General features: G+C 38.1%; 1 protein-coding gene and 1 pseudogene across 1 annotated transcript in view; one reads left to right on the top strand and one right to left on the bottom strand.

Annotated features, from left to right (window-relative positions):
* Window positions 1–25300, top strand: part of PLCL1 (phospholipase C like 1 (inactive)) — a 355583-nt gene that overhangs the window by 110494 nt on the left and 219789 nt on the right. The gene's annotated exons all lie outside the window — the stretch shown is intronic.
* LOC117312963 (RNA-binding protein 3 pseudogene) lies at window positions 9759–10451 on the bottom strand (annotated as a pseudogene).

The raw sequence follows: 25300 nt of genomic DNA, 5'->3' as shown, positions 1-25300 counted from the left end.
TAATTGCTGGCAAGGATGTGGAGCAATAGGAACTCTCATTGATTGTTGGTGAGAGGCTGTCTGGCAGTTCCTTACAAAGCTAAAAATAATCTTACCATACGATCCAACAATTGCACTCCTAGGCATTTACCAAATTGATGTGAGAACTTATGACCACATAAAAACTTAAATGTGAATGTGTATGGTAGTTTTATTAACAATCACCCAAAACTGGAGTCAACCAAGATGTCCTTCAATTCGTGAATGGGTAAACAAACTGTGGTATATCCATACAATGAAATATTATTCAGTTTTCCATGGGGATATGAGTAAACAATTCTGATGCAGCTATACATGTGAGCTGGAAATGAACAATTAAATAAGTGAGTGGTAGATGGTGGGAGCCAATTTTCCCACTGTAGGTGTGAGAGTTTACAAATAAGCCAGGGGAGGAGTCTAGAATAATCCATGTGGTAATGGATTAGAGTTGGAGACATCAGTATGAACTCATGTTTAGCTTAATATGGATAAAAATGGATACATATAGAGATATTTATAGATTTGTGTATATACATGGGTTAGTATACACACATATCTCCTTGCTCTGACAGCTGAGAGTACCTAGAAACAATGACATTCTAGTAGCAACAAGCACACTTCTTGTACATATCTTGGTTTCTAATACCATTCTCTAATGAAAGGAACCAGGGCTCCTTAGAGAAATAGATGATTCTCTGGGCAGGACAAGTCATTTTAACCTCTATTGGACAAGACAGAATTTGCAAGTCTATAGACAAAAATTATTTTGCATTGCAGTCAGTTACCTACAATTTACAGTGTTGTAAAATAACATCCATAGAATCAAAATCAGATAACTCAGAGGGGTGTTTTCTAGACAATACATAGTTTTCTACTGAAGCACAATTTTTTTTCCTTTAGGGCATTTATCCCATATACCATTTGCCATGATGATCTTTCAACATAACTAAAAAATATTGAGGTTGTTCTTGGAAGTTCCACCTTCTTGCCAATTCTAATGTTCCTTTTGTCTTTGAAAACCCCATTCATTGACTTCCGTTATGGCTGTCATTAGTTCTGTTCTGAAATATTTTGGCTCTCTGCCTTCCTGGCACATAGTAAGATTGCATTTCTCACCTCCTTTGAAGTTTGGCATAGCCACCTGACTTGTGATGACCAATGAAATAGGAGAGGAAATGACTTATGTTTTTTCCTGGAAGAAATTTTAAGAGCTGGTGTGAGATTTGTTACATTCGTTTTTCTTGTCTTGCTGAGTGAGGAAATATGTATCTATCTTCTGTATGCCTTCTGTATGCCTAATTTTCTGAGTGGTTATGAAGAGCTGAACCATTTCCCACCCTTGCCACCTGACCTGTGTTGGACTTGTAGTGTGATGAGAAATAAATTTTCATGATGTTAAGGCAGTGGAAGAAAAATCACAACATCTTTAAGTCAGAGTGCTTGAGTTTGAATCTTGGCTACACCATTTCCTAGTTTTGTGATCTTAGGCAAGCCTCTTAACTTCTCTATGTTTTGATTTCCTCATGTGTAAAATGAGAATAATAATAATGCCTATGTCATAGGTCATTGTGATGATTGATTAAGATAATATATGACATGCCTCGACACAAAGTTAATAACAACGGGGTCCTTGTTTATCCTTTTGTCTTTTTGGTTCTGTAACTTAAAATTTATCAGTGGTCTCTCAAATTAAACTTTTGAATGTAATATATTAAGCACAATGCTGCCCAGAATAGTATAGCTATTCCTACAGGGTAGTGTCATAGGGACAGCTGTTCCATAGACTGTCTCAGAATGCTCCCTGGGAGGCTCACTTGTATCATCTTTCTCTCTAGTGCTTTTGATATTGAGTGGCTTGTGAAATATGAGAAAACTGGATACCACACTACAGTATGAGATGCTACATCAGTGACAGGCAGAGCACAGAGCGCTTGAGGAAGACAGATTTCTTTTCTTGGAATTGGAAATTGTTACTATTTTTCTAGCTCCTGAAATGGTATCCTCATCTTTTCTTTATTATTAACCAAATGGTTGCTTCATTTTATTGTAATATTTCTACTAAGTGAAGTTGATGAAATGTTTGCAAAATAGAGCAGTGTATAATAAAATATGTAGAAGTACCTAAGTTTGCTCACATAGTTTAACGTATACCCAAATTATTGTAGTTATTATGGACAGTGTATAGTGTAAAAAGATACACTTGTTATGGTTTTTTGCCCTCTAGAAGGGAAATATATATATATATATATATATATATATATATATATACTAAGAATGGAATGAATTGGCATATTTTCTGTAAATATATTGCAGCTGTTTTCCCAAAGTGGACAAATATCCAGCATTATTTGCAAACCAGTTTGATGTTCATTGGAAACCAAAGCACATAAGCCCTTTGTATTTTGATTTATGAGCAGTTTAATTTCCCAGCTCAATAAAAAAGGATATAGAGATGAAATTGAAGGTATATTTATGCCTTTAGTATCTAGTGATTATATTTCTCTGAAAAGTTGGTTTATATTAAATGATAGCAAGTATTTTAATCCATTTGGGCTGCTATAACAGAACACTATAGACAGGTGGCTTATAAACAACAGAAATTTACTTCTCACAGTTTTGGTGACTGGGAAGTCCAAGATCAAGGCACTGGCAGATTTGATGTGTGGTGAGAGCCTGCTTCCTGATTCATAGATGGTCATCTTCTTGCTATAACCTCACAACAAGGTGAAAGGGGCAAGCGAGCTTTTTGGGGATTCTTTTACAAGGGCAATAATTCATGAGGACTTTGCATTCATAACCTAATGGACTCCTAAAGGCCCCACCTACCAATACCATCACATTGGGTGTTAGCTTTCAACATACGAATTTTGCGGGGATACAAATATTCAGAATATAGTAGTAAGCCACTCAGATTATGTAAGGCATGTATCATTTGCTGAGTGTTACTTATAATGTCACAAAACTTATGGGATAGAAAAATAAGAGGCACCTGTATTAATTGGAGTCCTTTTCAAAGTTTGGGCCTGAAAAGTTTTTAGCTGTGGTAAGAATGTATGCCTTGATTATAAATATTGGCATGCAGAAATGTACTCATATTTAATTCTGACAGATGTAAGCTTCTGATAAAGGCAATGTAATTTAATTAAACTGATAAAAGTTGAAAATATAAATACAATTTTAATAAATAAACAAGCAGTTTTTTAGCTTATGTTTGGAGAAACTCATCTGTACTTACCCTCAAAGATCTCTCTGCTTTGTTGCTTAATTTCTACGCATCTCCACTCTTGTTCCTGCCTCTCTACCTTTGATCACACTGTCTCTCCACATGAAATGCACTTCTTTGAGCTTAAGGTCCAACAGAAATTGTATATCTTTTCCAAAATGTCAGCTGACTTCTCTGGCCCACACTGATTTTTCTCAGAATTTCTACAAATCTTGTGGTTGGTTCTTATAATCTAGCGGCTATGCAATCTTGTGTTATTATCTCTGTATTTTGTGTTCCTGTATTTTTTCCCCCTTGCATTTGGGCTGTGTGATTTAAGAAAGCCCCCTATATACAGAGTTCTGGGCACTGATAGAGATATCAAGTGCAGGTTGATGGATGAATTCTTAATTGCTGGGGAATTGAAAGCAGTTATATCACGATACACAAATGTCTTTTCAAGTGACTCTTCCATTGGTGTTAACCATGGAGGAAGCTCTGATAGATTCACCTTTAGATTTGAGCTAATTTTAATTGTGGTAAATTCTAATAACAACAATAATAGTAGTGGCTAAGATTCATATAGTGCTTACTCTGCCATGCATTGTATAGAGTATTTTACACATATCACTCTATTTAAGCTTCACAACAACCCCATGAGCAATACTGCGATTGTCAACACTTTACAGACAAGGAAACAGAAGCACGGAGGGCTCAAGCTCTTTCCTGAAGGTCCAAAGAGCTGAGGCTGACTCCACAGTCAAGGTCTCAAGCATTAGGCTGACCTGCCTGTCCCCATGGGGCAGATGGCAGCTAAAATATCTTTCTCATTTTGCGGGTCTTCAGTAGAAAATTAAGCATTATATTCTGAGGACTTAAGTGGTTGACTGAAAATTCTGAATAGTGAAGGATTAAACAATTAGGTTTCCATAATAATTGGGGATGGTCTGGAATTGAACATAGAATAAAGTGAAGGGAATATCAATTTCTAGCTCTGGTTTTCCTATCAATTTGTTGAATAAATTAGGGGAGTAGACCGTCCTGAGATGCAACAAGAAATGGCTGTTTTGAAGATGGAAAAAGTGGCTTATCACTCAAAGGATTAAGAATTCCTCTTGACTTTTCCTGATGGACTTTTGTGAATAGTGATATAATTATTAATAATCTCCAACTTATGAATGTACTGGCTAGGAAATTATCAACAGCATATACAGTTTCCCACACTGAAAACATTTAAGTATTTAGAAAAATGTTGGGTTTTATTTGGGTGATAAAGTAAAAAGTATAAAATATATTCTTCAGAGATGTGGAGGATTTATTTATACATTAAAACTGTGTTGAGGAAGTCTGAAAAATCAGTTGACTAAAAAAAAATCAGTTAGCTTGAATTTTGGGTGGGGTAGCTCAGTTCTAGCCAGTGGATTGCTTAATCAGTCATCAATGCTCAGCTTCTGGGAAGAAATTTCTTCCCAAGTGAATACAAGTAGACTTTTTTTTTTTCTTTTAACATCTTTATTGGAGTATAATTGCTTTATAATGGTGTGTTAGTTTCTGCTTTATAACAAAGTGAATCAGTTATACATATACATATGTTCCCATATCTCTTCCCTCTTGCGTCTCCCTCCCTCCCACCCTCCCTATCCCACCCCTCTAGTGGTCACAAAGCACCGAGCTGATCTCCCTGTGCTATGCGGCTGCTTCCCACTAGCTATCTGTTTTACGTTTGGTAGTGTATATATGTCCATGCCACTCTCTCACTTTGTCACAGCTTACCCTTCCCCCTCCCCATATCCTCAAGTCCATTCTCTGGTAGGTCTGTGTCTTTATTCCCGTCTTGCCCCTAGGTTCTTAATGAACTTTTTTTTTTTTTCCTTAGATTCCATATATATGTGTTAGCATATGGTATTTGTTTTTCTCTTTCTGACTTACTTCACTCTGTATGACAGACTCTAGGTCCATCCACCTCACTACAAATAACTCAATGTCGTTTCTTTTTATGGCTGAGTAATATTCCATTGTATATATGTGCCACATCTTCTTTATCCATTCATCTGTTGATGGACACTTAGACTGCTTCCATGTCCTGGCTATTGTAAATAGAGCTGCAATGAACATTTTGGTACATGACTCTTTTTGAATTATGGTTTTCTTAGGGTATATGCCCAATAGTGGGATTGCTGGGTCGTATGGTAGTTCTATTTTTAGTTTTTTAAGGAACCTCCATACTGTTCTCCATAGTGGCTGTATCAATTTACATTCCCACCAATGGTGCAAGAGGGTTCCCTTTTCTCCACACCCTCTCCAGCATTTATTGTTTGTAGATTTTTTGATGATGGCCATTCTGACCGGTGTGAGATGATATCTCATTGTAGTTTTGATTTGCATTTCTCTAATGATTAATGATGTTGAGCATTCTTTCATGTGTGTGGTGGCAATCTGTATATCTTCTTTGGAGAAATGTCTATTTAGGTCTTCTGCCCATTTTTGGATTGGGTTGTTTGTTATTTTGATATTGAGCTGCATGAGCTACTTATAAATTTTGGAGATTAATCCTTTGTCAGTTGCTCCATTTGCAAATATTTTCTCCCATTCTGAGGGTTATCTTTTCATCTTATTTATGGTTTCCTTTGCTGTGCAAAGGCTTTTAAGTTTCATTAGGTCCCATTTGTTTATTTTTGTTTTTATTTCCATTTCTTTAGGAGGTGGGTCAAAAAGGATCTTGCTGTGATTTATGTCATAGAGTGTTCTGCCTATGTGTTCCTCTAAGAGTTTGATGGTGTCTGGCCTTACATTTAGGTCTTTAATCCATTTTGAGTTTATTTTTGTGTATGGTGTTAGGGAATGTTCTAATTTCTACAAGTAGACTCTTAAGCTTTCCCAAATTTAACATTTTCAGTTTCCAGTATTTGGGAATGGACCTTAAGCTCTGCAATGCAGTGCTTTATAATTCTGTCAAATCATAAATATGACTTTGAGAATACAAGGCTGGTTTGTTGGAGCCATTCACAGTCAAGGAGAAAGTCTATACCCATATCTTCTCACGTGTGTATTTTATAGAAGAAATCATATGCTGTTTTTGTAATTACAGAAACCCGAGGACATCCATCACGAATGTTAATGGTCTACTGTTTGTACTTAAATTACAATTGTTTCCATTTACTCACTTATTTACTCGCTCACTCACTCACTGAGACCTCCTCTGTGCCTGCAGAACCTCCTACCAAACGCTTCCCTTACCTTTGTCATTAGCCTCTTCTCATTTTGATCTCTCTTCTGACCAGTGACCTGATTTTTCTACTCACTTTCAAATGCCCCGAGTATCGCATTTAAAGTCACTTCTTTCATAGCACATTTATCTTTTTTTCTTCTGTATTCCAAACACATTCTGAATCAAATTCAATCTTAATTTGAAGGGCACCTGTCATTGTATTCAAACTATGCTGTCTGCCTGTTAATGGCTTTTGGTTTGTCTTTGCTTTCTCTCTCATCTTTATGAATGCTTATTTGCTGCTTTACAACATGTGTGAACTTCCTGTTCACAGCATGTCAGCAAATAACTTGTCAAACTTCAGTGGGCTCTTGGTGATTTCTTTTAACCTCTAAAGAGTATATGGAGGGCTTCCCTGGTGGTGCAGTGGTTGAGAGTCCGCCTGCCAATGCAGGGGACACGGGTTCGTGCCCCGGTTCGGGAAGATCCCACATGCCGCAACGTGGCTGGGCCTGTGAGCCATGGCTACTGAGCCTGCGCGTCCGGAGCCTGTGCTCCACAACGGGAGAGGCCACAGCAGTAAGAGGCCCGCGTACCGCATTAAAAAAAAAAAAAAAAACAGTATATGGAGTGAACAGTATCAGGACAGCAATGCTACAGAGCCTCCACACAACCCCTCTGGGAGAGGTCAGTGTTGCCATCAGATCCTACAATGGAAACTCAGGAATATATGGTGACATCTGAACAGAGAACATGAGAACATGTCAAGTATGGACTGAACCTACTTCTTGATTTTCCAACGCCGTTTTACCTCTCCTAAGCAAAATAACAGATTTCTGTTTCCTGATCCCAGTCTGTCCTTTTAGAACCTCTCCATGTTAACATTCTTCTCTTTGTGCAGTGTTTTCCAAATGTCAGCCATTCACATTTTTTGTTATAAGCTTTCAAACTCAAATGATAATTTCCTTGATATTTTAAAAATTTGTCATCCTAAATATATTCATATGACATTTCTCTTTCTAATCATTACCGTCAATAAAAACCTCACTATCAATTGCCACAAACATAAATAAGATGAAAAGAAAACAGTCTTTTTGTACTTTCTACTATTGGCCTCTGTACTTGCTGAACCTGAGCCTATTCTCTTTATCTTGCAAAGGGAGAGCAGGAAGTGTTCTGGTTATCAGTTGCTGCAAAACAAACCACCCAAATTTGGGGCTTAAAATGACATTTTACGACTATTTCTCACATTTTTGTGGGTTGACTTGGGTCATCTGGTTGTTCTTAGTTGGGGTCTCTCATGTGGTTGCAGTTAGCATCTGGAGCAGGAGTCATCTGAAGGCTCAGCTGGGCTGGATGCCATGATGGCATTCTTATTTATTTATTTATCTATGGCTGCGTTGGGTCTTCGTTGCTGCACGCGGGTTTTCTCTAGCTGTGGCGAGCAGGGGCTACTCTTCGTTGCGGTACACAGGCTTCTCATCATGGTGGCTTCTCTTGTTGTGGAGCACGGCCTCTAGGTGCACAGACTTCAGTTGTGGCATGCAGGCTCAGTAGTTGTGGCTCGTGGGCTCTAGAGTGCAGGCTCAATAGTTGTGGCACACGGGCTTTGTTGCTCCGCGGCATGTGGGATCTTCCTGGACTAGGGATTGAACCTGTGTCCCCTGCATTGGCAGGTGGATTCTTAACCACTGCATTGTGATGACTGTCTCTGGTTGGGCAATAGATGCTGGCGGTTTGCTGAGACTTCCCTTAGGATTGTACTGTAGGGCCTACTCATCGCTTCTTCATGTGGCTTGTCCTTCTCACATATAGCAACTGGGATCTAAGAGTAATTGTTCAAAGAGGTCTTGGTGGACCCTACTGGGCTTCTTATGGCCTAGCCTCTGAAGTTTCATAATATCTTAGTCACATTCTATTGGTTAAGAAGTCACTAAGGCTAGTACAGATACAGGGATAGAATGGCAAAGAATTTGTGGTCATCTTTAATCTACCACAGCTTACTGTTAGAGTGGTGTTAAAAACTAGCACCAAACTTAGATGTTCCCTATGTTGCAGTCAGAACTGAACCAAAAAGGGAATGACTTTCTCACTATGTAAATCAATGTTATTTAATTCCATCTCCATTCATCTCCTAAACTCATCTTGGTGCTGGCAGTGAGCACCTCCTTACTGTATTCACCCTCTTCTGTGTCTCTTGCCTTTGATATTTCAAGTATTAATTTGGCTGGTATGTTCTCACATTCTCATTCAGAGGGTTACCTTCTGCCTTTTGCTAATGGTAGTATACAAAGAAGAAAGATAGAAAGCCCAGAGAAGCATTGTAATAAACAGAATTAGCTTTTTCAAGGCAAATAGCCAGGTATTATATAAGTCAACTTAGAAGGCATCTTTACAAAAATTCTGGAGATATAGCTACACTGGTTTCCAGATTTAGCAACTTCTCTGGCTCATTAGGAAGGACTATTTGGGAAGAGGGATTCTTAGTAGACATCTTTCTTCATGGGTCAGACTTCTGATTCAAATGTGTGGGTGAGATTTTAACATTTTTCCCAGGAGTTAAATGGTGTGGTTCCATTCCTAAGATGAAATAATTTGAGCATCAATATATGTGTGCATTATGGAAAATTTTAAGATTATGCAGTTTTGGGGAATAATCCAAACAGATACTTAGCATTAGTGAATTTATGGCAAGTGCATGTGAAAATTGATAAACAAATAGGGTGTAGTATTTTTTTTTCTCTTTTAGGAAAAGCACAAAGAAAGACCTATTTTTTTTTGTTTTGAAAAATGCACAAACTATTAAACTTAAATTTGAAAACAAAGGTCATTGTTTTTGAAATTTAACGGTATGAAATATTTTATTTTTTTTGTTTTGTTTTCATCTTTTTAACCAACTCGGTGAAAGACATCCTAAACGCTACATGAAACACAACAGAATATTTTTTTCTTCCAGTATTAAAAAAAAAAATGACACACAAATATTTTTAAGAAACTTCTATATAATCAAGGCAGAGATCTGGAGTAAAAAACACCTCTAAGTAATCATGTTCTTCATTTCTTATAGTTACAGTCAGAAATTGCTTCCTAATCACGATTAAACATTGTGTACCGGTGTTTAAAATGTTCCTACATACACATTATTCAAAAAAAACAGTCTGGCCAAACATTTTTTGCCAGAACCAACATTCCTGAGAGCCTGAACTAAAAAACTGGTAAAAAAAGGAAAAGATATCCAGGCTCCACAAATGTCTCAGAATTTGTCTTTAAATGGGAGAAAAATTTAAAAAACACACATGGAACTTTCTGAAAGGTCTTTAACAAGCTACCTTGGGAGCTCTACTCAAAAAAAGAAGTTGGTGTAACTAAAACAGATGTTTCAGTGCAGTTCCAAAAATCTTTATAAATACAGCTATTTGGAGGGATGGTCCTGGATCAGAAGAAGTTTTATTCCTTGTGTATCTACATTAGGTGTGCATGACTCATCTCAGTTGTCATAATTATCCCTGTAATTTCCTCCTGAGTAGCGGTCATAACCACCCTGGCTTCTGCCACCATAGTCTCTGGACCTTCCATATTCATATCCATATCCTCCAGGTCGGCTGTCATACCTGCCACTTCCATAGCCCTGGTCCCCACCACCTCTAGAGTAGCTGCGACCATGCCCATAGGCCCCAAAGGCACCCCCTCTTGTTCTCCGGGCCAACTTGCCCGCGTGGTCTACACGGATCTGACGACCGTCCAGAGACTCTCCATTCATGGCTCTCATGGCATCTGAGGCATGCTCTGGATTGGTGAAGGTGATGAAGCCAAAACCCTGGGATCGCTGAGTGTCCTGGTCCTTGACGACAACGACCTCAGAAATAGGTCCGAAGCTGCTGAAGTGGTCTTCCAGAGCCTGCTCATCAGTGTTGAAGTTGAGCCCTCCCACGCAGAGCTTCCCTTCTTCAGAGGACATGGTGGTAAATTCAAGTCCTGGAAATTAAGTAAAAGGCCGAAGAGACAGCTACCGCCAAGAAACCGAGAGACTGGCTATGAAATATTTTTGAATTGGTGTATTGCTTTATATTTGCATCTAGTTATCATGTGCATATATTTCAAATAAAGGTATGCAGTTTCAGAACATTCCTTTCATACAAGTGTCAGTGCTTCCTTTAACCTTGCTCAAAACATTGTGTTGTGGATAAACATGCAGGGTGATATAATAGTTCTTCATTTTGGACAAGCAGTTTCTTCTAATTTACATTATCACTCAATATAAATGGCTTAACTGTCAAGGTTAAATCTCCTTGGCTCTGTACTCAGTGACATTAAGCAAGCAAATGTTGTTTATTTGGTAGTAAGTCCTAACTGTGAAGAGCTATTAGGAGCTTCCAGGCAGTTAGTTATACAAAAATTCTTTCTTGACCCCATTAGATTTTTAAAGAAGCAAGATAGGTACTAGCTAATGCTTGAAATATATCTTAGATAAATATTTGAGATGTTTGTGAATGGAATCCATGCTAACATTATTGTCACTGGCACAGTTTTTAGCTCTGAAGTTTTCTGAAATGGATTATTTTTTGAAAGTGCTGTTAAACATGGTTAGGGACCTGTCTGTCTCTGTCTCTCTGTCTCTCTCTCTTTTAAATTACACTGGATCCCACAATTTAAAAAGTTCTTATGAGAACAGTATGATGAAATGTTAATGATGGAAATATATATTTGAACTTTCTTTTTTTGTGGGTATTAAATCACTAATGGGTCACTCTACTGATGAGTTTCCCTACTTTTGCTTAATTTCAAGATTAAATTCAGTCAAACATATTTATTAAGAGTTGTTAATAACTTAGATGCTACAATAGTAAATGAAATAATAGGATCTCAATTATGTACACATCTGGGCATAACAATGTAAAAATAAATATACCTAGAAAAATATCTGAAGAAAATATACTAGCATGTCAATAATCACTGTCTTAATATGTTTGCATGATATTTTTCCCTTTGGTAATTTTTTCTTTATACCTTTCTTTCATTTTAACTTTCTAAAATGAGAACGTTTTAGCATAGGCATATGTCAAATAACTGAATGAAATCCTGTAATTGCTAATGTTTATGCTTCAGCTGGGTTGTTAGTTTTTAAATTATGTTCATAAATAAATGATTAAAGAAAAGGTATCTAGGCCAGCCATTTTCTAGCTTCATTTGTGCCATAGTGACATTTGTTATACACATCTCGCCCCTATTAGTTTTATACATTTATATTAGTAGTCTTATAAACACTCCAGGTGGAAACAGCTCTGCCTTCTAGGTGATGAGGCAGTATGTTCCTCTACCTATGAATGAAGCTGCTTCCCCTCTTTCACTCTTTGTTCAGTGGCCAAGCAGTCTCCCATTCTTCACTTGGAAGTGACTGCAGCTCTTATTAGCAGACCAGCAGCCTGGCCCATTTCTCTGACTCAAAGTGACTCACTGGGATCCTCAGCAAAATTCCTTTCCCTTGTCTTTTCAGCTTTCAGGAGCCTCAGAAGGTTAGGTAGAAGGGATGTGAGTGATTAAAGGATATTTTATAGGAATAATTGAAAGCTGTGTATTTTATATATTTTGACCTAGGTTAGAAGACAGGAATGCTATGCATTCAGATTCTGGGCAGATGTGAATTCTCACGAATAACCATGAAAAAGATAAAAACAGTGCTAGGTAACCAGCAAAGTGAGTGATACAGAAGACTTTGTACTTCTGCCTCTTCTATCTTTGTTTCTCATTCTTCGACTTGTATGATCCCTTATCCTTTCTCTATCAGTGTGAGGTTGTAGAATAATGGAAAAAAAGAGAAAACAATATACTTAATACCAATCCATTTATTTAATCAAATTTGTTGCCTAAAATTGTCCTATTGCATTTATTTTCTCCTGTAATGCACACATGTGTCACTGAGTGAGAGAAGAGGAAGCCATTCCCATGGGGTGAATCTTCATGGAAGAGTGTGCAGTAATTTGTGCAAATGACTACTAGTCATAAGACTTCTGGATTAAGGAAAAAGCCATTACAACTGCTGTGTATAAGTGAACAATCGAAAAGTAATTAATGTGGTTTGAAATGGACTATGTGCCATCTTTTAACCTGATCATACTTTTATAAGAGAAGATAGTGATCTTTTAGCATATAATACTTACCATATATCTCAACCTCCCATTTTAAAGAGGTGCTTTTGAAAATATCAGTTAAGGAGAATCTCCAATTACTACATTGCTTCAAGAAAACATACTATTTTGGTCGTTAGAAACACGACTCCATCAGATCTGCTCTTCACAAAATAGAATACATGCAAATGATGTGACTGAACTCAACCTCAGATGTTTTGCAGTTGAATTATTTGGTGCAGTATCTTGAGAGAAAGATGTTTGGGTTATTTCATATTTGATGACTTTGAATATGTGAAAATTAAGGGGTTAAAAATAAAATGCAATAACTGGATATTTATTTTTCTTCTTAATAGTTTATTGCGTAAAGAGACCTCATTTTTCTACTGTGTCTTATTCTTTGATACTATTCATTTCCTTGTAAGTTTAGGAAAAGTGATGTGTGTTCTTAGATCTCCAGTTTATTGATTTGTATCAAACCTCTGCTTTTATCAGTGGTCAGGCCTGCTGAGCTACAAAGTATGAACAGTGAAAGGGACTTTGTAATCCAGTAGGTCATCTGCCTCCAGAATTTTCAGAGAACCATTTTGCAACTGCTAGGACAAATCTTGAGGGGGCATGTGTGCAGTTTTATTAATTGCATTTGTAATTCACAGAAGTTCTTACATAAGGAGAAAGATGGACAAAGTGTTTTTTTTTAAAGTTTTTCTTTCTGTCTGGAAAGGGTGTATTTGGTTTATTGTATCTTCTATTATCTCCTTTTCTATAAAAATGTTTTAGTGAATGATGTAGAAGTTATTCTTTATGATACTCATGCTTCATTCTGTATCAAATCTCTGAGTGATCAGGGCTTGTGCACAGCAGAGTTGTGAGGGACAGGTTGGCTGGAGGATGGCAGGGAAGGTAAGTGAGGGGTTTGGGCCAAGTCACATTCTATGTTCACTGTCTTAAACTTCTCACGGGTAAATTCCAGCTGGAGTGAAAATAAGGGCCACCTTGACAGGGAAAGGAAAGTGGGAGGTGTCTCAGAAGGGAAGACATAACCTACGCAGTGTCTATTGCCAGCAGCCAAGCCCGGGATCGCTTTGTCCCTATAAAAGTGTTTAAATCAGGCTGATGGAAGTCATTTTCATTATACACTTTCCTGTTGCCTCACCCACCTCAGAGCAGTGGTCTGGAATTGGTGCTGTAATTTATACTACTCTGAGGATATTTCATTTTTTTTTTAAAGAGGATAAAGTCATTGAACTGGACTAGAATCACATGCAAGTCAGCTATTGCTGTAACGGCAAATTATATGGCTGATCTTTAAGTTACTAATTTCTTCATCCAAATTCTGCCCATTCTTTTCTCTTCCATGCAGAAGTTACCAGTACCTTTACACAAGTGGACTTGATGGGGTTTCTGCCTTCCTATCTAGAGACGGCTTTTCTGAGAATGATTTCAGGGACATTAGGATGGACCCTGTGCCCTTCTTCAACCAATCTACCAACCCACGGACCAATCAGTCCTTTTACCAGGGGACAGAGCCCTTATTCCCAGGTTTAAATTCAGTGTGAAGTATAAAGGACTATGACAAAACTCTTTCTTGAATGTTTTTATTACTACAAGGTCAGTTGAACATGAAAGGCGAAATGGAGAGGCTAAAGGTGTTTTGGGAGGTTACTGAAACTGGAGGGCTGTGGTCATTCTACACACTATATATGTGTATTCCCGGTTTTGTTTAGGTTGGACCATCAAATATTCTTCATGGATCAGCACCGGGCTATTTTAGAAGAAATTCTCTTGAGTGGTGAATGAGTAAGACATGGTGTCACTAAAAGACCCAAAGAATGATCAGTTTCTCTGTTTTAGGCTTTGGTGGTCCTTCCCACAGTTTTTCTGTTTGGCCATTGCTACTAATATTGCAGAGCCCTCTGCTACTTGGTTATCCATTCCACAGTCACCGTCTGACATGAGATGGGGCTAGTTTCTGTGCTGATCCTGTGGAAGGAGGTTGTGTTGGGAACTTGGGTTTTTTCTTCAGCTTGTGATGGCTGAGGAATTGCCATCCTAAAACACCTCTTTACTGCACTGGAAACAGTTATTTCCCATTTCCACAGACTTGTGCTTTCTTGAGAACTCAAGATCGTGTGTGTGTGTGTGTGTGTGTGTGTGTGTGTGTGTGTGTGTGTGTGTGTGTATAGAAAGATGATTTCAATTTCGTTTAATTCAAGAGCCATTCCTTAGTCATCTACTATTAGTAAGACACTCTGCAGGTGTTGGAGGGGTTCAAGGTGAGGCAAGGACTGTGGCCTCGAGTTAACATTAAAGTCAGTGGGGACTTGGGGTTCAGAATGGAGAAGAAATAGAAGACAGCATTTTAAGCATTACACTGTAAGTGCTGAAAGGAAAGGGAGATCACATCTAATAGGGAAGACATCCAGATTTGGTCAGGTCTGCTGGTTTGGGCCTTGTTTTCTCCTTTTTTGGTGAGGCTTAGGGTCAATCTATACAAAGTAAGAAACTAATAAAGGAAATATTTTAAAGTACCTGCTCCTAGAAACAAAGCATGTATGAGAGGAGCAGTTACTGGCTCTCTGCTTTTCTAAAGGCTTGCCCTTGATGTAAGGCTATGGAAAGAGAACTTGTAAAAATTTCAACGAGTGGGGTGGGCACCATTTCTTAGCCGATTCTTACTTATTCAGGAGCTCATTATCTAGTTGGAGAATTATCTAAGTTGCCCTCTTTTTCTCCTCCTTTTCTTTCTGCCTCTTGTCTGATATTTGTGTCATTTCTATATATTAATTCCTTCATAGCAGGTAGAAAGGAAATGAAAAAGATTAATCGCAAATCTAGAAAGACTGGTTGAGGAAAAGGCTGTGATATTTGGACACAATGAGAGTAGTAGTTGGTAAATTGGCTATTTATTCTGGTTCATCATCATCATTATGGATAATGACTGTGGAAGTCAATGGCACTGGGCCTGTTGAGTGACTTAAGATCAAGGTGTATCTTGGACAAGAGTGGGAGGAAAGTTCTTTATTTTATATATTGTCCTGAACTATGGCCTACATTATATAATGATTTTTTGAAGTCCTTATGCTTTTCTTCTTCTTCTTTTTTTTTTTTTTTGATACAGTATTTAAATTTCTGAGCCTAAAATAGACTTCCTGGAAAAGGAAGCTAGGTTAGAAATGGTTATAGCTGCAGAGATACACGCTGTGAGATGCTTCCAGAAATCTGTAAGGCAGATAGATATAAGCGCATTTTGGCTTGATACACTTAACTCTAATGCACCTCATCCAATTAGAATTTATGGCAACTGTCATTCAATATTAGCAGCTATAGTTAAAAAATGAGTACTTTAAAATGAATGTGTTTATGGTCCCTTCTCTTATCTCAGGAAACATGTTGGTTTGCCAGCAAGTGTTTTTTTCTTTTGTTAGGATCCTTTCTAGGTTGTAAATGGATAGGAAGGGATTTCTTTCTTCAGCTCCTTTAAAAGTAGTATGAGCAAGGGATAATATGATAAAGTGCCTAATGTATCCCCAAACCGACTTTCACTGAGTTCATGGAAGTTTATAAATGTGCTGTAGTGAGGGAATGTTCATTAGAGACGAGAAGGAGATTACTGTTCATACCTTTGACTTTGTGAAGGCAGCATATCCACATTCACAATGCCTTCCCCATAACCATAGCAAGTCAGGATGTTTCTCTCTCTTTTTTCTCTCATATTGAAAAGCATTATTAGAATGTTTAATACTATTTGGATGAGTATATTCAGGTAAGAGAGGCATAAGTTTGAATTCTGACCTCTGGATAAAATTTTCTAAGGTCCATTTCTCTCTTTGTCTCACCTCTCTCAGCAGCTACTTCTATCAATTACATGTGGTCCCAAGTACCCATGATGTTCTCTGCCATACTGGCTTCTCAATATTGTAGAGATTGTTTGGACAAAGACATTTTAGAAATAAACGTTAGATATAGAATTTTGAAAACAAACACAAACTACACACAGTTACAATGAAAGGTTAAATAGAAATCAATCAGATGTTTGATATAAGGATTAAAGAACTTGAATTCATTAATCCCAAAGAGAAAGGCTGAGGGGAAGGTCAAAAGAATTATGAATTTTCCATGTAGAGGAATGACTGACTTAGGACTCCATCCTGTTCTCTAACCATTTAAGATGGTATCTGGCACCTGGGCTTACTCTACGCTTTGTAGTTGGGATGGGTCAGGCAATGATCCCCATGGCTGGTGATGAATAGAGAAGTTACTCCCAAATTACCTTTGGAACAGACTTGTTTAAATTTCAGATTTTCACCTTCGACTCTGATATGACAGCTCCAAGTCTGTGTCTCACAGACATCTCAAGTTTTACATGGTTAAATTTCTTGATCTTCCCCTAGAAATATGCTTCTCTTCTAGTCTTCATGAGTAAATAAATGCCTGTGTCTTCTTAGGACCTTGGGATCCATCTTTGACACCTCTCTCTACATTCAGTGCATCATCAATCTGTGTTGATTGTACTTCCAAGTGTACCTTTGCTGCACCAACTTCCCAAGTCCACCTTCACTGCCACTGTGTTAGTCCAAGCCACAAACTTCTACACCTGGATGTCCGCAGTTTTACCTTCTAATTGATCTCATAACCTCCACATTTTCCTTTCTTCAAGCTCTTTTCCATACAATGGTTAGACTATGGAACAAGCTATGCTGCTGTAATCTAGTATCCCTGAAATAATGTGTTTCAGACAAGAAAGACATTTAATTCTCTCTCAAGTAATATCTAAGCTAGGCAAGTGTCTTCAGCTGCTTGGGCTATTCTAATATCCTCAAAACATGATTTCTATTTTGGGCCCTAAACTCCACTTGTTACTCTCTTCCACCAGTGAGTAGAGGGTTAAGGGCCTGGTGAACACATACCCAGTCCTTAAAGAGGACTGCCTAGAAGCTTGGAGAGTTTATATAACTTCCTGACGGTTACACAGCTATTTGGTAGTAGAGCTGATTGGATCTGAGGTTTGTGTGACTCAAAAGCCCACGAGACCACTTGTAGGGGGAAAGAAAGAAAACATATAGCTGTTGCACTCCAAATTAACATTGAACCTATTAAAATCCATATTTTGCAATAATTATGTAAAATTTTCAATTATGTAGAGATAAAAATGGCATTATTAAGAGTGAAAAGAGAGAGAAATAGAAATAAGAACGTTTGAAAACTATATTTGTGAATGATATGAAACAAATATATCACTATCATAAGAAAAAATAATACCTTCCACTGATGGGGGTGGGAATGGAGGCGAGACAGCACTAATGGCACCCTTTTTTTGTGGGAATTCTTCACTAGGTGGAGCAAAATACTCAATAAAATGAAAAACAATTTTCTATCCAACTTCTCGGTTATATCCATTTAAGCTTTCTTTTTTATTATTCAAACAGAAAGTCACAAAAATTATAATCATCCTCATCAGTTCACTCAGTCCCATGTAATTAACTTTTTTTTCCATCTTGATCTTTTGTTAGCATTTTTATGAATTCATCAGTTTTCCATTAGAGCTCTGAAAATGCTTATTCATTCAGTTCAGTTCAGTTCATTCATTCATTCAGTATAGTCAGTTACCAGAAACCTGTACTTGTCAGTCTTTTCCATGAATTCCTTGAAGATGAAACCCTTTTATAGGAACATTTTTGCAAAAGCATCAGAGTACACCTAGAACTGTCTGTAAATGACAAAAGACTTAAAAATGACCACGGTTAAAGATTTTTTTTTTTTTTTTTTTTTTTTTTTTTTTGCGGTACGCGGGCCTCTCTCTGCTGTGGCCTCTCCCGCTGCGGAGCACAAGCTCCGGACGCGCAGGCCCAGCGGCCATGGCTCACGGGCCCAGCCTCTCCGCGGCATGTGGGATCCTCCCGGACTGGGGCACAAACCCATGTCCCCTGCATCGGCAGGCGGACTCTCAACCACTGCGCCACCAGGGAAGCCCACGGTTAAAGATTTGATGAAAGTTCATAATAATGCAATTGACAAGGAAATTTAGTTATTTCTGAGATAATACATTTTAAAGTAATAACTAGAATTATGACTTATAACATTATACCAGAACATATAAGATTTTTAGAAATTTCATGTAATGTCTGAAATATTTATATTAACATATTTCCATACAAATAACCCAAAGAAGGTTTAGTATTAGTTGTTTTTTTGGTTTGTTTGTTTTTTTATACTGCAGGTTCTTATTAGTCATCAATTTTATACATATCAGTGTATACATGTCAATCCCAATCGCCCAATTCAGCACACCACCATCCCCACCCCACCCCGGTTTTCCCCCCTTGGTGTCCATACATTTGTTCTCTACATCTGTGTCTCAACTTCTGCCCTGCAAACTGGTTCATCTGTACCATTTTTCTAGGTTCCACATACATGTGTTAATATACGATATTTGTTTTTCTCTTTCTGACTTACTTCACTCTGTATGACAGTCTCTAGATTCATCCACGTCTCAACAAATGACTCAATTTCATTCCTTTTTATGGCTGAGTAATATTCATTTAATAGCTTCAGTAGGGAGATGTTACACAGTGCAACTAGCTGCTCTCAAGTTAACATAAAGTAGAAAACAGGTGAAATCAGACTTCAGGATACCTAAAGCAGTGGCTCTTAATCCTGGACACACGTTGAAATCACCTGAGGTGCATTTAAAGCTTCCTGATCCCAGCTGAAGCCATGTCCATGAAATCAGAATTCTGGGAATAAGACCTGCACTCGTTTGCTAGGGCTGCCATAACAGAGTACCACAGTCTGGGTGACTCGTGATCATTTATTTATTTACTATGATTTATTTTCTCACCACTCTGAAGGCTGGAAGTCCGAGATCAAGGCGTCTGCAGCATTGGTTTCTTCTGAGGCCTCTCTTCTTGGCTTGTGGATGGTGGTTCTTTGCTCCCTGTTGTTCCACATGGTCTTTCCTCTGTACCTGTTTGTGTCCTAATCTCCCCTTCTTGTAAGCACTCCTATTCTTATAAGGATTGGGGCCCATCCTAATAACTTCACTTGACCTCTTTCGAGAACCCATTGCCAAGTACAGTCACATTCTGAGGTACTAGACGTAGGACTTAAACATATGAATATGGTGGGGGTTTGGGGGGCAACTTAGCCACAACAGGACCAAAGGATCGATGTTTTTAACCTCCACCCTCAAGAGATACAACATGCACCCGAATGTGAGTCAGTGCCCTGCTTAGGATTCTCAAACCTGGCTGCATTAGAATCACCAGGTAAGCTTAAGAAAAAGGAGAAAACACCAATGCTTAGGCATCACCCTCAGAAGTTTGATTTCATCTATGTAGAAGGCAGTATTGTTAGTTTCCAAAGGCTCCCAGATGATTTAAATGTGTACCCAGGTTTGATCATTGCTGTCCTAAGATATGTTTAACTGTATAAACGAAAGCATATTTCTTACCTTTCTCTCAGTTTTTTCTTTGAAAATTTGTTAAGAAATACAGCTTCTTTCTATGAAAGATGTATATGTAACAAAGAACAATTCAGGTCTAAAAAAAGAGCTATATACTTCTAAGGTGGTATAGTTTCAAACTATGGGTTTTGATATTATTTTGCTTGTGACTTACAGTCTTTTTTTTCTCTGCTTAATGGAAGTAAATCAAAGGAACTAGGGCATATCACTCAGAAAGTAAATGAAGTGAAGCAACTGACATTAAAATGATTAACTAAAATGTCATAACTTTTAGTGAAATTTCTTGATGAAAGAAATGATGTTTTTCAGCTCTCAGAAGGAAGCTAGAAAAAAAAAAAGGAGGCTAGATTTTCCTTTCCAGATGATATAAATATATGATAGAAACTCATTGATTTAATCAGGCCAATTTCTGTGTTTTGAAGTAAAGCAACTTATCTGGCATTTTTCATTAAGGCTGTATGACAGCTGGCTGCTTCCTAGAATGCAGTACTGTGACAGAGATTATTTTATAAAGCCGTGGATCAGCTGCCCTTGTAATTTGCTTAAATTAATTATATGTATTTCTTCACTCTCTGGGCTTAAAAAAGGCTGCACTTGGTTGAGGAAACAGTACTATTGTTTCAATTACAAAAGACCATTTCTACTGTGCTGTGTTACACACGGACACACTGTCTTTCCCATTGTGCCTTAATACTATTTTTGGTTTCATTTTTTTCAGAAAGTTATTTTTAAATAGTATGATTTCATTTTGACTGAATTATGTAGCTTTAATCAGGCAATTTGGAAGGGGTATTCAACATCAGAAAAAGCATCATTTAAACTATAAAAGTATACAGTTCCAGGAGAGTAGTTAATTTTTATTTGTCCTTTCTCTCTGTTGATTTCTGACACAGAGGTCTGATGATGTGAGCTTTTATCTTAAAACAAAACTATGATTACATCTCTGCAGTAAGTAATCACTTTCTAAAGTTGTGTGGTACCCATGTCTTGCTGAAAGCTCTACAGGCATTCAAAGGGCTGAGATTAAACTGGACTTAAATATACCAGTAAATTTAGATATTTTATTTTAAAACACTTAAGAATTCAGCCCTAAGAAGTTCACTAGCAAAGTACCCAAAGGCAAAACCAAATCATATGTTTTCCTTTTATTCAAACTAATGACTGACCTGGGACACAAGTGCCCACATGGACTGAGGTAATGATTTTCTTACTGACAGGAGCTGCTTTTGGTTAAAAACGGATTGAATGGAAAAGAATGAGAAATGAGGTTTTTTGTTTTGATTTTAGTCATTTTTTTTACCACGGAACCAGAGGTGAGGTTTGGTCACAACTCAATGTCGCTGTAATTCCCAGTTACTGTGTGGATCATAAGCCCTCATAATTCTACTTTCTCTGTTTCTTCCATTGTTGTGAGAAAATAACAAAACCTCGTAGATATGCCTCATGGCAAAGTTTTACATTTTGCACCTACGAGTGCCTTTAATACTGTTTGGAATTCTTTTATTCGTACCTCGGGGATCCCTATCCAGTGGCTTCCAGATTTAGCTACTCATAGAGATCTCCTGGGGACCCTGTTAAAAAATGATCCCCCAGTTTCATCCTGGACCTGTTGAATGCTCCTGAGGATGGGGCTGGGGAGTCTTTCTGTTTGACTGCCTCCCTGGGTGATTCTTGGTGAGATCAGCCTTTCTCTGGTCCAGGGAATGGTCTTTGGGGACTCCTGGTGGTTCACTCTAAGAGAATGACTGTTCTTAATTCCTTCCACTCCTGTAAATACGCATTCCTCATTTCCCCCTAAGGAGATGACTGGGCCTTTCCTTCACTTGAAAACTAAGGCCAGCCAGGAAATAACCCGCACATTCCCTCTGTTTACCTCAGAAACATGTTTCTAGATATCATCTTTCTTTGAATTTCATAGGGAAGGGCTTCCTGGTTGAAAGTAAACTCCTCCATTTTTGCTTCTCAATTCATCCATTTCCATCTTTAGTTTCCCTTCACACCACCATCTAACCTTTAACCTTTTTAAAAAAATTTAATTGCATCGTTTCCCTTTGCCTTTGAACAATCCAGATTTCCCCTGTCTGGAAAATTCTTTCTCCCATGACCCTTGCTACCACTGAAGTAGTTGAATTTCTCAGTCTTTTCCCCGTCAAACTTCCAAAAAGAATGATTTATTTCTTCCTTACCACTAAGTTTTTCAGTTCTTGTTCTTACTACTCTAAACCACCCGCCTCAGTAATTTCCTCTAATTATGAAATCAGTTTTCTTTTCTAGCAGTTAGATCAGTGTTTCAAAGCAGAAAATAAAACTGTGAAGACAACTATGAAAAGAAAAGGTTTTTCTTCTTCATCTTCTTTAGAAAATGAAATTAGAAATACACAAAGGATGAATGAATTATCTATTGTGAACATCTGATGAGTAAGTAGGTGGCCCCAGTAAAGGTTCTGGCATCCCCCAAAAGATAAGGTCAGAAGATAAATCTGTCCTGGTTTATCCTTGGCATGGGTTCATCACAGGTTCTCTTGTTTAATGGCCCATAACTAAGACTTTGATAATTGTACTTGGTGATGAATACTCACATATTTTATTGCAAGATGTTTTAACCAGATCTTTCTTGATTTGGAAAAAATTTTTCTGTTGCTACAATGTGGGAATCCCTTTATTGTTAGAATATCAGAATAATTTCCACATTCTCTGGGGTTGCCTATAACTTACAAACTATTTTATTTTTCTCTGTATCTAATCTAAGTAAATCAAAGCAATTATGATGAAAGTATTTCGTGAAAATGATTAAGTCAAATACTTCTGTAAAGCAGACTTAAAACCCCCCAATATTCTTTTCTTCTCCTACTGCCTTGTTCCACTTACTAGACGAACCACTTCAATGTTTTTACCTATTTGTTCTAGTATTTACTTCCTTACTTGAAAAGAATATGCTTCTTGATTAATCAGTTTAATTCCTATTAGGGTATATTAGGATCTTCACTCACTTATACCTCCTCTTCCTTTAAGTTCAAAATCCCATCATGAACAGATAATTTCTAAGCATGGCCTGATCTGAAATGAGTATACTACAAAGCTGCACTGAATCATTTGGTCTATGTAGCAAAGTCAAAAATTTTACTTCTTCCCTATATAATTTATTATGTTTAAATGTTTGGTTAATCTTTTCCCAATATCTTATTATGTCTATGTGAGTGCTTTCCACAGCTGAGTAATCCACAGTGTGACTGCATTTCTTATTTTTGTTGTCATTTTTACCTGGAATAAATAATTGCCTCATTTTTTTCCCTTTGTTTAATTTTCTTTGAATGCTATTTCTTCCAACATCCTATAACAGTTCTGTAAAATATCTCTCACTACAGTGTTCCACGTGCTCAAGCAGTCAGATAATTTACTACTTCCTTTTTTTTTTTTTTTTTTTTTTTTTTTGCGGTACGTGGGCCTCTCACTGTTGTGGCCTCTCCTGTTGCGGAGCACAGGCTCCGGACGCGCAGGCTCAGCGGCCATAGCTCACGGGCCCAGCCGCTCCACAGCATGTGGAATCCTCCTGGACCGGGGCACAAACCCATGTCCCCTGCATCGGCAGGCGGACTCTCAACCACTGCGCCACCAGGGAAGCCCCTACCAGTTCCTTTTCTATTCCTGCTTCTTGGAGCCTCTGTCTGCTGCTCCAGTATGCACTGTCTTCACTAGGCCTGAGGCACAGCTGTTACTCTGGCAGTGCCATTGCCTCTCTCCTGTATTTCCTAAATCCACATCCTCTTCTTTCTTGGTTTTTTCCTTTGTTTTGGTGGGACATATCCTATAGTGGCTTCTTGAGAAAGGTGCTTGGGAAAAGAATTTTTACTCTTTGCATGTCTTAATGGACTAATTCACTGTAGGATGATCAGACATGTTAGATTTTTCATTGAGACCCACCACCCCTCCCCCCTCCCCGAAAGTATCACTATTTATAAATCTTTTCTCTTGGGCAGTTTAGTTTCTCCAGAGAATGCTCAGTGTCCTGCCAGGGGAATGCAGTCTGAAGGTAGATGTTCTCGAGTTGAACAAAATACAGATTTTCATATATTATTCCTGTTTTCAGCACCGTACCTCTCACTTGACCTCTTTTGTGACTGCTGTGCCCAAATCTGAAACCCCCATGGTTCACTTTCTCTGGAGAGTAAACCTCAGATTTCTAGTGGGTGGTAAAGATTAAGACTTGGGAGCTATGGTGTGCTGATAAATGTTTAACAACTAGCTCTCTGAAAAAATCAGAACAAACCAAAATTCTGATTTGTAGAATTTGCCAGTTCCTGTAGTGTAAATATTCCCACTATGGTTGATTTCAAGCTACCAGTGTGAGGTCATTGCAGAGTTGGCTCTTGCAAGCCAGTAAAAACCAGCTGCAGCCCAATGATCGAGAGCCTAAATATGCCTTCATTTTTAGCAACTGCCCTTATTTTCATCTTCACAGTACCCAGTGTCTCCACTTCCTAAGCATGTACAGAGGCAAATTGGTTTGCTGCTTGTAGTCATTGGCTTGACTTTTCTCCACTCTGCTAAAATGTTTCCTGCATCTGCTTTCCATCTTCAAATGTTAGATTATAGTTACGTCATTTCATTGAAGTTGGAGTTTGTGTTTCCTGTCAACTTTGTGGCTTTAGAATTTTGAGAGAAGAAGGGAGTGAAACTGCCTTTATTTTGCCATCATCAAACTGAAAATTCTATTCATTTTTCTAAATAAAAGCTAGAGTTATGGAACTTCCCTGGTGGCGCAGTTGTTAAGAATCCACCTGCCAATGCAGGGGACACGGGTTTGAGCCCTGGTCTGGGAAGATCCCACATGCTGCGGAGCAACTAAGCCCGTGTGCCACAACTACTGAGTCTGTGCTCTAGAGCCCATGAGCCACAACTACTGAAGCCCCTGCGCCTAAAGCTTGTGCTCCGCAACAAGAGAAGCCACCTCAAGGAGAAGCCTGCGTACCGCAACGAAGGATAGCCCCTGCTCGCTGCAACTAGAGAAAGCCCGTGTGCAGCAACAAAGACCCAACTCAGCCAACATAAATAAATAAAAACTTAAAAAACTAAAAAAGAACTAGATTATAAAATGACACCTGTTGAATATCATATATCATATGTGGAATCTAAAAAGATGATACACATGAACTTATTTACAAAACAGAAATAGACTCACAGACATAGAAAATGAACTTATGGTTACCATAGGGGAAGGGAGGGGGAGGGATAAATTAGGAGTTTGAGATTAACAGAAACTACACTACTATATGTAAAATAGA

This window comes from Tursiops truncatus, chromosome 7 (genome assembly GCF_011762595.2).
Source record: "Tursiops truncatus isolate mTurTru1 chromosome 7, mTurTru1.mat.Y, whole genome shotgun sequence".
Classification (NCBI taxonomy): domain Eukaryota; kingdom Metazoa; phylum Chordata; class Mammalia; order Artiodactyla; family Delphinidae; genus Tursiops; species Tursiops truncatus.
The sequence above is the reverse complement of the archived record's forward strand: the minus strand, read 5'-3'. Positions and strand labels throughout refer to the sequence as shown.